Source organism: Coenobita brevimanus, chromosome 111 (genome assembly GCF_032717465.1).
Source record: "Coenobita brevimanus isolate Jiangsu-jjx chromosome 111, ASM3271746v2, whole genome shotgun sequence".
Lineage (NCBI taxonomy): Eukaryota > Metazoa > Arthropoda > Malacostraca > Decapoda > Coenobitidae > Coenobita > Coenobita brevimanus.
In genome coordinates, this window is record NC_137064.1 from 4,503,597 (window position 1) to 4,520,647 (window position 17,051).

The window sequence follows — 17,051 nt, forward strand, 5'->3', positions numbered from 1 at the left end:
AGAGATATCATCAAACACTCAAATCGATGCTCAAGAAATACTGTTTGGAACATCAGAAAGACTGGGATAAAGGTCTTCCATTCGTTGTGTTTGCCGCAAGAGAATCTCCAAATGAATCACTGGGCTTCTCACCTTTTGAACTACTGTTTGGCCATGAAGTAAGAGGACCCCTTAAGTTACTCAAGGAATGCTGGCTGTCGGAGGAAGATGACGTCAACCTGCTGGAGTATGTGATGAAGTTCAAAGAACGGCTGTCCACTGCTTTACAGCTGGCGAGAGAGAATTTAGGAGCTGCTCAGGAGAAGATGAAGACTTGGTATGACAAGAAGTCCAGGTTACGCCACTTTCAGCCAGGAGATCAGGTTTTGATTCTGCTACCAGTTCATGGGCAACCTCTTCAAGCCAAGTTTAGTGGCCCTTATTTCGTGGAGAAGAAACTCAGTGATGTCAACTATGTCATTGCCACACCAGATCGTAGAAAGAGCAAGCAACTATGTCACATCAACATGCTAAAGTTATATCACAGGCGGGACGAAAATAATCCAGTCTGCACTGTAGCTGTTCCACCCGAGTCTACAAGTGAAGTTCTCCCATGCAGCATGAGCCTGAGTGATAGTTTGGGGAAGAATCCTGATATCATGAATGATCTCCAGACTAAGCTTTCTCATCTACCTCCCAAGGAAAGGATGGAGTTTTCGGCATTACTGCAGGAGTACCCGCAAGTGTTCCGTGCCACTCCAGGAAGAACCACTGTGTTGATGCATGATGTCGATGTTGGAGACGCAAAGCCAATTAAATTGCCTCCTTACTGTGTGAACCCAGTGAAAGTTCCTCTCATCCAGAAGGAGCTTGGCTACCTGTTGGACCACAAGATGATTGAGCCCTGTCAGAGCGAGTGGAGTTCTCCTGTCACTCTAGTCCCTAAGCCAGGTGGGTCACAGAGGCTTTGCATCGACTACAGACGTGTTAATCAGATAACCAAAACAGACACTTACCCTCTCCCTCGTGTGGAAGATTGCATAGACAAGATCGGAAAGGCTAGGTACATAAGTAAGTTTGATTTGTTAAAGGGATACTGGCAAGTACCTATGACTGAACGTGCTAGGGAGATCTCATGTTTTGTAACACTAGGAAAGGCTTTTGCATGTTCGGTAATGCCATATGGTATGAAAAATGCACCAGCCACATTTCAGAAGCTCATGAATGTTGTAACAGAGGGTTTGGCAGGGTGTGTTGTTTATATTGATGATGTATTAATCTTCAGTGACAACTGGAAAGATCACCTATGCCATGTCAGTAAATTTCTTGACCGTTTAGTTCATGCTAATCTTGTAGCTAATTTATCAAAGTGTGAGTTTGGTCAAGCTAAAGTTCAGTACCTTGGGTATGTAATTGGTGATGGACATGTTGCACCACCAGGAGCTAAGGTTCAGGTTATGTGATCTTCCCAGACCTAAAAGTAGGAAAGAGCTACAAAGATTTTTGGGAATGGTAGGTTATTACAGGAGATTTGTTCTTAACTTTTCTATTCTTGTATCACCACTTACAGACCTACTGAAAAAGGGAGTTGAATTTGTCTGGACCGATAACTGTGAATCCTCTTTCAACAAACTTAAAGCTATTCTATTAAGTCAGCCAGTGCTCGCTACTCCAAATTTTGCTAAGCCTTTTAAGATGGCTGTTGATGCAAGTGATACAGGAGCTGGGGCTGTTTTGCTGCAAGAGGATGATCAGGGTATTGAACATCCTGTATCTTATTACAGTAAGAAGTTCACTCCACCTCAAAAGAACTACTCAACTATTGAGAAAGAGCTTTTGGCCTTGATTTTGGGTTTACAGCATTTTTCATTTTATTTGTGTTCTGGTTTTGACCCCATAGTCATTTATACCGATCATAACCCACTGAAATTCCTTAGTAAGTTTAAAGATAAAAATCAGAGATTGGCAAGATGGAGTCTACTTCTTCAGGAGTATTCATTAGACATACAACATGTCAGGGAAAGAAAATGTTATTGCAGATTGCTTATCTAGACTTTAGACAGATTGTTTAGAGTAATAAGAAATTTCCTTTGTAAATTTCTTTTTCTTTGTGGGGAGGTGTTACATAGCCTATGATTTCATCATCCTTTGTGTAATTTTGACGCACAGTTGCTGCATGTTTGATCACGAGCGTGTTCTGCCTCAGTACCCCCCTTCTACCGTTATAGTAGAGTAAGTCGACATCTCTGTTATACTTTGCGGGATTGTCATCTCTTTGTCCCCATGGCTTCATTTGCGCGTCCTCATTACAAGTTGTATCAAGCTCTCCTGGCCCCTATATAATGAGCTCAGTCTCTGCATCATGGCCACTTCGATCTGCTCCTCATTTTGTTCACATCTCTGTCCTCCCCTGTACAGATATTATTATTGTGAGTGCTCAAGAAATCTCCAAACATCTAGCAGCTGTGTGTAATTTGAGTATAACTGTTGTTGTATTTTTCTTGTACTGTATAGCATAAGTTTAATTTGTAGGCCTAGTGAAGTTTTTGTAATTCGTGTGGGGTTCTTTGTCAGTCATTTTTGATAATAGTTTGTATCTGTAATTATTTATCTGGCATTCACTGAGTATTATCTGGTATCTCATTTTATCAGGGCTGACTTAGATAAATTTACTCTTGCTAATTTCGTGTTAATAGAGGCTATTGCAGTTAACCATATATTTAACCTGTTTATTTGCCATTACATTATCCTTATGAGTCCTGAATGTTTTGTTGTTAATTTAAGCATTAAACTTTAACTTGTAATTTTACCTAACTCTTTTGTTTTGAACCTGGAACTTTACGGGACAGTAGTGACTTTTCGTATTCTCACTTAAAGTGTACATTATCTTTCTCTGTTCCGTAACAATATATATATATATATATATATATATATATATACATAGTGGAGTCTCTTTTATCCGAAATTCTTGTAACCGTAATATGCCATTAACCGTAAGTTTTACTAAAACGTTCTCATTTCGATTAACTGCAAAAATCTGAAATCCATCCGAAAATTCAAACACGGCGGGCTTGTTTCGCGCCACTAGCGTTAGTTTACGGTTGCTCCACTAGTCACTAGAGCGAGTGTTGATTGCTCCAGCCCTCATCCACCACCTCGGAAGATTTGGATGATGTGGGAGATGATGTGGAAATGATTGAATATGGAAACAGAAAATATGAAAAAACGGTTAGGTTTAAGACTTTATTTGTTCAAATTGCTTACAGTGAATTACGTAATACAGTTACATAAGTGCAGTTACATATCTAGTTACTACAGTGTATTGTTTTGGTGATGGTTGAGTGGCTTTTTGGATGCTGGTAGTGGGCTAGACATCAGAAATGGGTGATGGGTGAGTACAATACTGTTCCCTTGTATGCTATATACTATTACTGTATCTTTTATCCGAAAAAATCGATTAAACGAAACTTTGAAAGTCCCATGATTTTCGGATAAGAGAGACTGCACTGTATATATACGTGGTAGGTGGGGGCACTCACCATCCACTCACTCAATGTACTGCTGCTGTCGGGTGTCTGCCCTTTCCTCTCCACCATCCTTCTTTCCTTCTATTCTCTTCTGTCTTTCTTTCCTTCATTCTTTCCTTGTCCTTCTGCCTGTCGGTGACATTACACTCCCTCTTCTGTCTTTCTTCCCTTCATTCTTTCCTCTTCCTTCTTCCTGTGGGTGACTACACTGAGAGTCAAGCCAAATGGTTCCCCGTACACCAGGAAACCATTTACTATGCTGGGTGGTAACCATTTAACCAAATTTTGGCGTCTGGTGGTTTAGTGGGTAATTATTGCACTCCAACCAGATTGAGCCGGTGAAGATTTATATCCAAGGGGTGGTTGGGGTTGATTGCTCATGCAATGCCACTCAGGGATGAGTGAGGCTGGTCACTCTCATCTTACATGTCAGGACCAACTGCCTAGCCCCAGGCTCCTATGCTCCTCATGGGGCAATGTAGGATTGGACGATGGATATATATATATATATATATATATATATATATATATATATATATATATATATACAGTAGTCCCTCAATTATCTGACATAATAGAGCCAAAGGCATGTCCGGGTAATGGCAGTGTCCAGATAATGAACAATGTATATCTCCCCTACTGTACCCAGACCCTATCTATACCTAGCTTCCAACCTATAACTACCCTATTTGTACAGTACCTCTGCTTATTTTGGCAGTGTTTTCTGGCCATTCAGGTATATTTAGACATCAAAACACACATAGGAATATCGAAAATAATTTTTAACACCAAGAAAACCATGAAAAAAAAAACACTGAAAGCCAAAAGACAGCCTACCTGTACACTACTGTATGTACCGTAGCCCTCCTAATTTTTTCAGTGTTTTCAGGTCAATATCCCATACTGAGACATCCAGACACACATAGGAATATCCAGAGTAATGCTACACACCAAGAAAACCATGCAAAAAAACATTGAAAACCAAAAGACAGCCTACCTATACACTACTGTATGAACAGTACCCCTCCTAATTTGGCATTGTTTTCAGGTCAATCTGCCATATTAAGACATCAAAACACACATACATATATCCAAAATAATGCTAAACACTAAGGAATTAATACATAAACAAAAAAAAAATTACAAAAAACCTGAGAACTCTTAGAAAATCAGTTATCTGACACCAATGATAGCTGTCCCCGTGCCACAAAAAAATTCCACGGCCAAATATGCCACTGGAAATCATCACTGGTGTTTGTATTATAAACTAATAAAACACAGAAACCGATGAGTAAAAGTACAGAAATGCAATGAGAATAAATATCGTTCAGGAGCAAAACTTACCTTCCCACCGTCCTAGTGCAAAATTTTGTGAGCATCTTCCAAAAGTTAGGCACATGTCTAGATGCAGAATTTCTTGAGCTTTCTCCTGATCACGCTAGAATTTTGATATGACCAGTAGTATTTAAATAAATCACAAAAAATTTAAAAACTCATGAGTCAGCGCTATCCATGTGAAGGAGTGGAGGGACTGAGGGAGTGAGGAGGGGAGCTGGGAGGGTATGGAGGAGGGACAGGAAGGAGGGAGAAGCGAGGCTGTGGGCAGGATTTTCACCTTTCTGTCACTTGGTGGACAGGCGCTTTTATCGTACAATTACTCATGGCTTGCGGTCTTAGATGCCTGGTGGTCATGCGGAAACACAACTCCCAGTGACTGGGCGACTTCGAACATTCGGCGGAGAGGCGGACAGCCACTGTCACCGAACATTTACTCGTGGCTTGAGGTCTACGTTACACTGTTGGTGGCAATAAGGAAAGACAGCCCGTTGGCCGTGCGACTTTGGACTTTGGGCAGGGATGCATACAGACATTTTGACATTGCTTATGGATCATAGTCGTATTACTCGGGTGCTGGAGGTTCTTTGGGGGTGATAAGACAAGCGCGCAACTTTGACCATTCAGTACAGGGGCAGACAGACATTTTAGCTCTGGTTGTGGGTTACGGTCTACTTCCTGCTCACAGCTCAAGCCCAGCGGCCATGATACCAAATGTTTGAACACGTCGGCTGGCCGGCTGAAGTTCTTAGGGACTTTTACATCCTGTTAATAGCAAGTAAATTTGGATAATGGTTTAATAGAGCCAAGGTCCAGTGTCTGGATAATGAACAGGTCCAGATACTGCCCATCCGGATAAATGAGGGATTACCGTATATATATACATATATATATATATATATATATATATATATACATGCAGTATATATGTTGTATATACTGTATAGACTGTATCGGTATATAATAATGTCAGTTCTGGTCAGTAATTACACTAGTTGATGTTCAGTTCATAATTTTGTCTGTAGCTGTAGTTGAATTTGAGCCAGATTTATTTATTCCTTTTCCAATTCCAGTGAATGTATAAGTTACTAAGTGTGCATAACAGTATTTTAGGTGTAGTATAATATGACAGTGTGTCCTTTGTGTTCCAGAATGCTGCCAAAGGAAAGAATAGAATTTTATGAAGAAGACAGTTTGGAAAACAGACTATTAAAAGACCAATTTATTAAAGACTCATACTGTACAGTACTGCTGTATTGTGCTCAAGCATTTTGCATAGACATACCTGTATTAATGTGGCACAGGAATGTTGAAATTTCACCATTCGTCGTTTGTCATGCAAGTTGCTTAGTACGGAAGGATGTCCATTCAGTAGATTTGCAGGCATGGTTTTGTAATGCAGTGCCAGTTCCCATATCCAAAATGGTTGGGATTAAGAGGCCTTTGAAAATATGAATTTATTGGAAAACTGAAACTATCATTACCATCAGTTATATCTACAGTACAGAAACCCACCTAATTGGCAATTCCTTTATTATTCACACTATCCATTCTCAGATTATTATCCAACATCGTGGTTTTGGTGGTTCAGATGCAAAAACTTGGCAGTAAACAGTTATTTGTTTTTCCCACAGGCACATAATCACAAAACAAAAAAATGATGATGTCAGTCTTGTGATTCAAGTTGGTTCAGCTTGAGACAGGTTGAGTTATTGTAACTACTGTGGCACTTTTCCAGTATGACAGCAACACTGGAAGCTAAACCATTTTTTTTGGTAATATGTTTGTTATTTTCTTTTTTCCAGTAAACTGGCTTTTAATTTCTTTTGAAAAACTTGATTTTTTTGGAAATTAGGAAATCAGGTACAGGTATTGGGAATTGCACTGTAACAGTATCATGGTTTTATAATAATAGTGTCTACCGTTAATATAGCTTTTCTCATGCATACAAAGTACTTCTAATGCATGGTTGCTTACATCCAAATCTGAGGAAATGAATTAGTTTTTTTTTTTTCCTTTCTTTCTTTTCCCCAATATCCTTTCTGACCTTAAGGTGGGGTTGGGTAGGGTCCTTTTATTAAATATTTTGTTGAGGTGCGTAACATATGCTCTGTGTACATTGTACAATTTAAAGTACAGTCATGTTACCAGGTTACAAAAAGGTTTGTATTAATTGTGCCTGAAATGACTTGGTGAGGGAAAATTGTCTCAAAACTTTTTCCTTCGTCATTCCACATATATATAAATAAATGTTTCAGAATGCCAAAAATATGCTGTGTTTGTTTGTGTTTGTATCTCATATGTAACTGGATGTTTGCTGGATGTAACAACTTGGAACAGATGGAGGTTGTAAAGTTATGAAAGAGTAAGATCCAGTATTTTCCTGCATTAAATTTTCTCCATAATTATTAAGCTTGGCTTGTGGTCCACTTTTAAAGGTCCTAATATACTTACAAACAGAGGTTCTACTGCAGCTTCTTTGATATAGGAAGGGTTTGAGACTGAATCTCATTTCTCTATGCCTTCTGATGCTGCAGAAGTTTGGCACTGTCCCATGTGCTTCCAAAACACAAATATATGGCAACAGTGTGTTAATCTATCTATCTATAGCCCGACGCCCTAATCCCACAAAGGATGGCTGCAGACAAAACGCCTCCAAGTCGCTCTGTCACCCACCATATGACTACCCTCCCCCCAACTCACCCCCACTCCCTCATATACCTCTCAACTCCATCCCTCCACCTCATCCTCGGTCTACCCCTCCTTCTCCCTCCCTCCACCTCATCCTCGGTCTACCCCTCCTTCTCCCTCCCTCCACCTCACCTACATACACCCTCATAGTCAGTCTTTCATTCTCCATTCTCTCCACATGTCCAAACCACCTCAGTGTATTTCTCCTAATCTTCTCAACCACATCCACATCCACCTCACAACGTTCCTTCACTTCTTCATTCGTCAACCTGTCCCTCCATGTCACTCCACATGCTCCTCTCAAGTAACTCATTTCCACTGCTTTCACTCTTGACTTGTTCCCCTCTTGCAAGGTCCACGCCTTGCTTCCATACGTCAGGGTAGGGATCACAGTACTATCATGCAGTGACTTCTTAACTTCCATACTCACCTCCCTATTTCATATCACTGCTTTCAGTGAACCAACAACATTCCTTCCCTGCTGTACCCTTTCATGCACTTCTTCCCCCAAAGTTCCATCCTTACTCATCACACTACCCAAGTACTTGAATGCACTCACATTCTCCATATCCTCACCATCCAACCTCACTGTACATTCTGTGACTTCATTCCTCTCAAACACCATAACTTTACTTTTGTTTACATTAACTTTCAGCTTCCTCCTCCTACACACTGTCCCAGATTCATTCACCAAACCTTGCAACTCCCATTCATCTTCACTCAACAATACTGCATCATCAGCAAGCAGCAACACTGGAATCTTCCAAATCTCACCCTCATTCATTAGAGCCACCCCCACATCCACTGCCCTACCTTGCACCTCCTTTACAACACCATCCATGTATATATTAAACAGCCATGGAGACATCACACAACCCTGTTTCAGTCCCACATTGAGATAAAAAACTCACTCAGCTCACCATCCACTCACACCATAGCCCTAGCTCCTTCGTTCATACTCTTCACAGCATTCAACAATTTCCCCTCCACCCCATATATTCTTAATACCTTCCACATACCTTGCCTATCTATTCTGTCATAAGCTTTCTCCAAGTCCATGAAGGCAGCATACACTTTCTTTCCCTTCTCTAGATACTTCTCCACTAAACATCTTAGAACAAATAGCTGATCTACACACCCTTTTCCCTTCCTAAATCCCCCTTGTTCTTCTCCAACTAGCTCCTCTGTCACATGCCAAACCCTATCAATGAGTATTCTACCATATATTTTACCAGTCATAATAAGAACGCAAATACCCCTATGGATACCACATACTTCTCTCTCCCCTTTTCCTTTGTATAAAGAAACAATTATACCTGATTTCCAGTCCTCTGGAACCCTTCCCTCTTCCCAAGCCAATCTACACAACTTCCATATCCACTCCACAACAATCTCACCCCCATACCTCAGCATTTCACCACACTCCATCAATTCCTGGGGCCTTTCCCATCTTGATCTTCATTGCTTCCACTACTTCCGCCCTACTGATCTCTTCCTCCCTCCTCTCATCTCTTCTTCTCCCAGCCATTCCCCAACCACTTATACTTGCATTGCTTTCACTCCCTACATTCAACAAATCCTCAAAGTGCTCCTTCCGTCTCCTCAATTTCTCTCTCTTCTCCACCAACAATCTATTATTCCTATCTTTCACTCCCCTACTGTTTCCCCTTTCACACTGCCTTACTTTCTTTACCTCCTTCCAAAACAATTTCTTACTCTCCCTTCATTTCACACTCAGATTCCTCCCAAACTCTTCATCCACTTTCTTCTTAATCTCCTTCACCAGTCTCTTCACCTCCCTTCTCCTGCTCACATATACCTCTCTTCTCTCTCTCTCATCTTCTCCCCTACCTCTACTCGCTAACCAATCACTATATGCCTTCTTCTTTTGTTCCACAGCTCGTTTCACCTCATCATTCCACCATGCTGTCCCTTGCACACCTTTGCATCTTCTCCTCACTCCACAAACCACCTCACACGCTGTGCCTATCTCTTCCGTGAATATCTTACATACATCTTCCACTCCTTCCATCTGCTCTAGCTCATACCTTCCCAATCTTTCTTCCACTATACTCTTATACTCTGCCATTTTCTCACTATCTTGCAAATTCTCCACTCTTCTCACAGGAGCTGTTTCCTCCTGTCTTCCCCTTCGTCTCCTTAACCATTTTCTTTGCAGCTTTATCTTGGCCATCACTAAGTGATGGTCCGAGCCTCCATTCCCCCACCCTCTCCACACTCTTGCATCCAACACTTGTCTTCTCATTCGCTCACCCACACACACGTAGTCTATCATTGCCTTTCGTTCAACAAGGTCACCATCCATCCTCCTCATTACTCTCCATGCATACCGGTGGATCATCTTATGCCGAAAGTAGGTGCTGGCTATTGCCAACCCCTTACCAGAACAGATGTCCACCAAAGCACAACCATTCCCATCTACTTCAGCTGGCACACCCCACTGACCAACCACTCCATCCACTCGTACATTCCCAACTTTGCCATTCATGTCTCCAATCAAAAGCACTCTCTCGCTCCTCAAATTTGTCCATACATGCTTCTACTCTCGCCCAAACTAATCTTTTACTCTTGCCACTCGGTCCTCTGTCGGTGCATACACACATACAATCGTCCACGCTTGGTTATGCAACTAGTCGGTGGTGTTTCAGTAGTACTTTTCAGTGCATAACCATAAATTTAGATAAAACACCTTCATGACAATCCAGGCAGATGGGAGGATGAATTCCCACCTTGTCAAGTTAGCTAAAATAGTGAGGATATGAGGAAGAAACATTTAATACATAATTCTGATTCAGTTTCCATCAACAGAAAGATCTCATGGATATTAGCTACATACATTTATGCATTCCAGTAATCCAAAGAACTATGAATGTGGCATATGGCAGCCCACCTTAATGAGAGAAGAACTTGTGCATAAGTGCAAGGATCTGGGGGTCAACTTTATTAAATTGTCTAAGATATGAAAGTGAAAATCATATAAATAGTGGCTGATGAACTTATTGGACAATTGTTAATATGAGTACCTGGGCTTGTGTAATATTTCATGAACCAAATTTAGTATACTGTATACAGGTATTGGATACTTCACAACTTGCAACATTTTGTACTTTCCTAATGATGCAACAGTAGCTTGAGATGATCTGTCAGTGTACTTTTTTTTTTTTTAATGTCAATGACAATGCTGTAGCTCATCTCTCAGTCAGCATAATCTTTTCTCCCCTTCCTCTATGAGTGAAGTACACTATCTATCTATCTATTGCCAGACGCCTCAATCCCGTTCGGGGGGGTCACAAACAAATCGCCTCCACATCACCCTGTCCTCCGCCATTTCACTGCCCCGCTCCCAACTCACACCCCCCTCTCTCATATACCTCTCCACCCCATCCCTCCATCTCATCCTCGGCCTCCCCCTCCCTCTTCCCCACTCCACCTCACTCACATACACTCTCTTCGTCAGTCTTTCACCCTCCATCCTCTCCACATGGCCAAACACACCATCTCCAAATCATTAATGATATGGCTGACACAGAATTTGAGAAAAAGTACCTTTTCTGCTTTTGTACATTTTTAATTACACAACCGACTATTTCTGTATTTGATACATTTTTGGTGGGCAGCATTATTTAGCCAACCATTGCTGGGGTGTTTATACACCAAATGAGTTTTTTCTTTCTTAAATTTGTGCAGTATTTGTTTGAAGTGGGTGTATAAGAGATGTAGCGGAATTAGAGGTAGGCTGCGAATTAATGCTGATTTCATGTGTGTGGTGTGTAGGGGAGAACGTGCAGACACAGAGAGGCAGGAAAGGATTGACCTTGGAGAGTCTCTTGAGTGTGTGCAGGAGTTTATTATTTGGAAGACATGATATGTGCTGGAGGTGGTTAGGTTAAGGAGTAGCTGAAAAAGTTCATGGAGCTGTTGCCTCTCCTGACACTGGAGGGTTCTCCTTCCATGCTGATGGGTCCTTGTATGCAGCGTGTGTTAGGAGAGTAATGCTGTATGGTCGTAAGATGTGGACAGTAAAGAAAGAGGATATTCATAGGCTTAAAAAATAGAGTTAATAATTATTAGAGTGACAGGTCTGGGAGGATTAGGATTAAGAATGAAGAGCTGAGAGGAAGGATGGGACCTGAATGTACAGTATTTTGTAATAAAGAAGAGGTAGATTGAGATAGTTTGGTAATGTGAAGAGGAGGAAGGATGACAACTGGTTGCAGAGGGTAAGAGGTGCAAATGTTGAGGGTAGGGTTGCAAGAGGCAGGTGGAAGAAGACCTGGGACAAGGTCATAGAGTGTAACCTCAAGGGTAAGGGGCTGACAAGAGAAGCTGCTGGAGATTGAGCAGTGTGGAATGCCACAAGTAGGTGACCAAGACCAACGCTTACAACCAAATTGAAAAGACCTGGAGCAGTGGCATATTCACCGTGGGTCTACCGCTCAGAGGCTATCGAAGCAGAGGAGGACAGCAAGAAGGCCAAACCACTGCAAACCCCCCAGGCCCCTCACGGGGACCGAGAACCTGGGAGTGGCTCTGGTTGCCTGGGCAAGTACCACATTTCTCAACATATACAACAACGCTGTTATTTCCATACCGAGAAATGACTCCTTGGCAGTCATTTCTCGAAGACTTCTAGCCAGTGACACTGAGAGCAATCCAGGACCCATGAACAAATAGACATGTCCGGCATGCTCAAAACCTATCACTTCGAGCCGACGGACAAAGGGTTAAGTTCAGTGCAATTCCTTCAAGAACTGGACCCATTACACCTGCACAACACTTGCATCCAGAGAATATTACACAAACACCTGCTCATGCTCCTTATGCTCCTTCCCCCCACCCACTAACCCCCCCACCAACACTCCTCCTTCCTCCATACCTCCTCAGCCTAACCCACCGATCCTTCCCACACCATCCAATCCTCCAAGCCCTCCCAGTCCACCCCAGTCTAATTCACTCCAACCCAATTATCTCCATCACAACCTTCTACTACCCCTTCCCCTCCACCCACATCCCCACCTCCCCCCCCAGTGCTGCAGCACCCAACACATTATAGTACACGCAACATAAACATTCTTCAAATGAACATAGATGACATAAATACCAAAAAACAAGAACTCACACAATTCATCAAACATAAAAAAAAAAAAAAACTGCCATCTTACAAGAAACAAAACTAAGCAGAACACAAAAAACACCTACATTTCATAATTTCACCACCATCAGACAAGACCGGGCCGACGGCGGTGGTGGTGGATTCATCACCCTGGTACGTACACCAATCCATCAACTTTTCAGATACTAGTGCACACACAAAGTCACTTCTCCCCCCACATGACACCACAACTGAAATAGCACTGGTAACAAATCACACATAACAATCGCCAGTACATACATTCCACCCCCAATCGTCCCCCACAGTACCACACACTCTCCTCAAATACATATCACTGACACACCCAACATCATCATGGGTGGTGATTTCAACGCCAAGGCGTCGGCCTGGCATGTCAACAACCCTGACACAGGCAGTACTACAATCCCAGACTGATAATCTTTTCATCCTCAACAATCTCCATCAACATCACCAAGCCTTCTTCATCCCCTCATCCCCAGACATCACGTTTTGCTCCCCAAACCTCGCGCCCACAACATCCTGGAGAGTGGTCAAAACCCTTGGCTCTGACCACCTAATCATCACTACCAAAACCAGACTCACCCCAGCTGGCCACAGACACACATACACTAATTATAAGAGAGCCAACTGGGAGGACTTCACAACTGAAACAGAGCAGTTCACCCATCACATCAACACCGTTGTCGGATGTTTGTGTTGTTGTCATGGTAATCTGACGTCATCACTTCGGCTTTAAGCGAAAAGCGACGCTAGAATATAAACAAAAGTCATCTGCTGGTAATGTGTGTGGTATTTAAATGCCCGTCTTCCTTATTTATTTTCTCAACTTTCGCCATAAAATAGGCAAGGAAATGTGAAAGCAACATCACAACAGAGATGTCAAATGCTTACTGCATATTGACTGTTGAGCAGCTATTGGAAGAGTAGGATGATAATTTATTTGTCATGGGAATTTGACGTCATCACTTCGGCTTCAAGTTTAAGCGACGCAATAATATAAACAAAAGTCATCAGCTGGTAATGTGTGTATGGGGTTTAAATGCCCATCTTCCTAATTTATTTTCTCAACTTAGGGATGGTATTTCAGTGGCCATGCAAGAAAGATATTACTCAGCCAAGTTACGTTTAGTGTAAAACACTGGTGCATATACTGTAAATGTTCACTTGTTGCTTCTGGGCACAGGGCTTCAGACATCTATGTCCAGATCAGCATCATTAGGACGTCCAAATCCAGATTTTCCAAGTGTGGTTTCAAAGTTGAACTTAGCAGTCCAAATGATGCTCGAAGGTACATACGCTTCAGTTGTTCTGTAGCTGAAGGAATGCCACCTTATTTGAGCCCTTACCTGCCTTTCGAATAGCTTCAGCTCATGTCCTTTTGTAATGCCTTCATGTTCTTTCCGTTTTGGCACCACCTCTGCCATATTTTCCTTGCGAGATCTTAAACACTTCTGCCATATACCCTCTAGCTGGTCTGTAAGCCAGGGTGGGTAAGTCAAACTCTTTAAGTCTTTCTTCGATTGACAGATTCCTCATTCCAGGGAGTACCCAAGTCACAGTCCACTGAATGTTTTCTGTTGATATATATTTTTATTTATTTATTTATTTTTTAGGACTCCAAATAGATTGGGCTTATTCAGTACCGGTAAGTGATCTGATCAGTGCCTTGTCAAGGAACCAGAACATTTGTGCATTTGTCACAAGTTTCAATATTCCACACACAAAAAGGTTATCACTTAGCATTGCACATACACTATTTGTTGCACACTTGCACTGTTATTTGGCAGTAGGGATAGTGTTTCAGTGGCCTTGCATGTGTGAGACAACAAAAGAGAGAGACTGATCAAATGTTAGTACTGGGAGGCCATCGTGGCTCAAACACCTGACCATTGGCTTGCGTGGGTGGCACTGTTTACGCAGGGGATTGTTGTACGCGGCCACCACAATTATCATACAGTACAAACAGATTCTGCGATTGTTAACCCAAAACTAGGTAAAACTTTTTTTTTTATCATTGTCAGTTGCATATCAAACTGCCATATACTGAGTTGTTACTGTGCATATCGATAACAATTTTGTTTTCAACCATAGGTTTGGCAAGTTATTTTAGATTATATAAGTTTTACTACCAGTATTCTGCCAGAATGCAACCTAGTCATGCCTGAAACCCATCGTAAAGTTAACTATGGTAACCTAACGTTAGGGGGAGGCGGTGGCTCAATCGGTAGAGAGTTGGCCTGCAGTCCTGATGGACCCGGGTTCAAATCCCGCTGTGGCAGGGAACAGTTTAAGGATTTGAATTTCATAAAATCAGACTTTACTGATCTACTAGAAGGTCCGCCGACATGTCGTAAAAATACCCCCACTAATACCAATACGCCAGTCCTGTATGAGACAGCCCTAGCATGTATTCAATATGGACGGTGGGTGTTAGCGCCGAAGTGGTGACATGTAGAGGTGTGCGGTACGTAGGAGGACTACTGGGCCTTGAAAGCAGGCAGTGAAGCCAATGCCCAGAGTCGGTCACATTAAAAAAAAAAAAAAAAAAAAAAAAAAAACTCTAATAGCATGACCATTTGAATTTTCAAAATAATGCAGAATAAATAGTTACGATAATTACTGAATATATACAGTAAAAGTCCATTAATCCAGAATGCAGTAGCCCACAGACCTTCCAGATTATCAGATTTTCCGGCCTGTGGGACAGGTACCCGATAATGTTCAAAATACAGTAATAATAAATTATAATAATTAAAAAATGATAGTTTTCTTTACTTACCTTTGTAGTGTAGATATAGGTGGTTTGAGGTGAGTATGGAAGTTAAGAAGTCACTGCATGATGGTACTGTGATCCCTACTCTGACGTATGGAAGCGAGGCGTGGACCTTGCAAGAGGGGAACAAGTCAAGAGTGAGAGCAGTGGAAATGAGTTACTTGAGAGGAGCATGTGGAGTGACGTGGAGGGACAGGTTGACGAATGAAGAAGTGAAGGAACGTTGTGGGGTAGATGTGGATGTGGTTGAGAAGATTAGGAGAAATACACTGAGGTGGTTTGGACATGTGGAGAGAATGGAGAATGAAAGACTGACTAAGAGGGTGTATGTAGGTGAGGTGGAGGGAGGGAGAGGGAGGGGTAGACCGAGGATGAGGTGGAGGGATGGAGTTGAGAGGTATATGAGGGAGGGGGGGGTGAGTTGGGGGGAGGGTAGTCAAATGGTGGGTGACAGAGTGACTTGGAGGCGTTTTGTCTGCGGCCATCCTTTGCGGGATTAGGGCGTCGGGCTATAGATAGATAGATAGAGGTCATATTAGTGCTAGTAGTGTTGGGGTGGTACAGTAGTACCATCGATATTTTTTTATTTTTTCCCGATTTTTCTTTATTTTTTACCCCCAAAAGCTAAAAGTAACCCTGAGCTGAAAATTCCGAACCATCGGATGCCGGATTATTGGAAGTTCACTGTAGACTGGACTCCAGGAGTACAGTGTACTGTTCATTATCTTTATCTGCTCTATTATTATTGTTATTATTGTAATAATCAAAATGAAACTTAACAAATTAATCACTGTCCTGGCTGAGATTCGATCTCAGGCCCTCATGCTTGATATGAGCATACGTTACCGCTGAACAAAAGAGAGGATCCCCACTTTGCCTGTAGGCAATGCAGGCTTTTATACATCCTATTATTTCCCTCTTTTCTCCCCTTGGTGATTAATTTGGTGAGTTTCGAACACACAAGGTAGCATAGCATCGGAGGCCACCTCGGGGAGGCTGTGGACCACACCAACCAGCCCATCCCCGGGACGTAAGGACAGGGATGCTGTCAGCTAACAAAGGAACAACATCAAATTGCCAGCCAAGCCCCGCCTCACATCCCACACCGCTGCCAAGCAATGTAATAACGAAAATGAAACTTAACAAATTAATCACACTGTCCTGGCCGAGATTTGATCTCAGGCCCTCGCGCTTGATACGTGCGCATGCTACCAATGAGCCAAAGAGAGGATCCCCACTTTGTCTCTAGGCAATGCGGGCTTTTATACACCCCATTACATTATTATTATTATTATTATTATTATTATTATTATTATTATTACTGTATTTTATCATCATCATCATCATCATCATATCATCATCATCATCATCATCATCTTCATCATCACCACCACCACCACCACCACCACCACCACCATCATTATTTTCACATACAGTATTTCCTAAATGGACTCATCAGATTATCCCATGGGCAGTGACTGAATATACTGAACATTTTTCCAGAGATGTTGTGTAGTGGCACTACAGTCATATTCCTTTTTTTTTGCTGGCACTGTGTGATGAACGCTGAGACCAGAGCGAGGGAAGTGTC

At 42.1% G+C, this 17,051-nt stretch overlaps 1 protein-coding gene across 1 annotated transcript in view; it reads left to right on the forward strand.

Annotated features, from left to right (window-relative positions):
• The first annotated feature begins 13,664 nt into the window (after positions 1 to 13,664).
• Positions 13,665 to 17,051, forward strand: part of LOC145417897 (centrosomal protein of 76 kDa-like) — a 76,159-nt gene continuing 72,772 nt past the window's right edge. The window contains exon 1 of the mRNA XM_080286516.1: positions 13,665 to 13,709. The gene's annotated coding sequence lies outside the window, so the exon portion shown is untranslated. The remainder of the gene's footprint in view (positions 13,710 to 17,051) is intronic.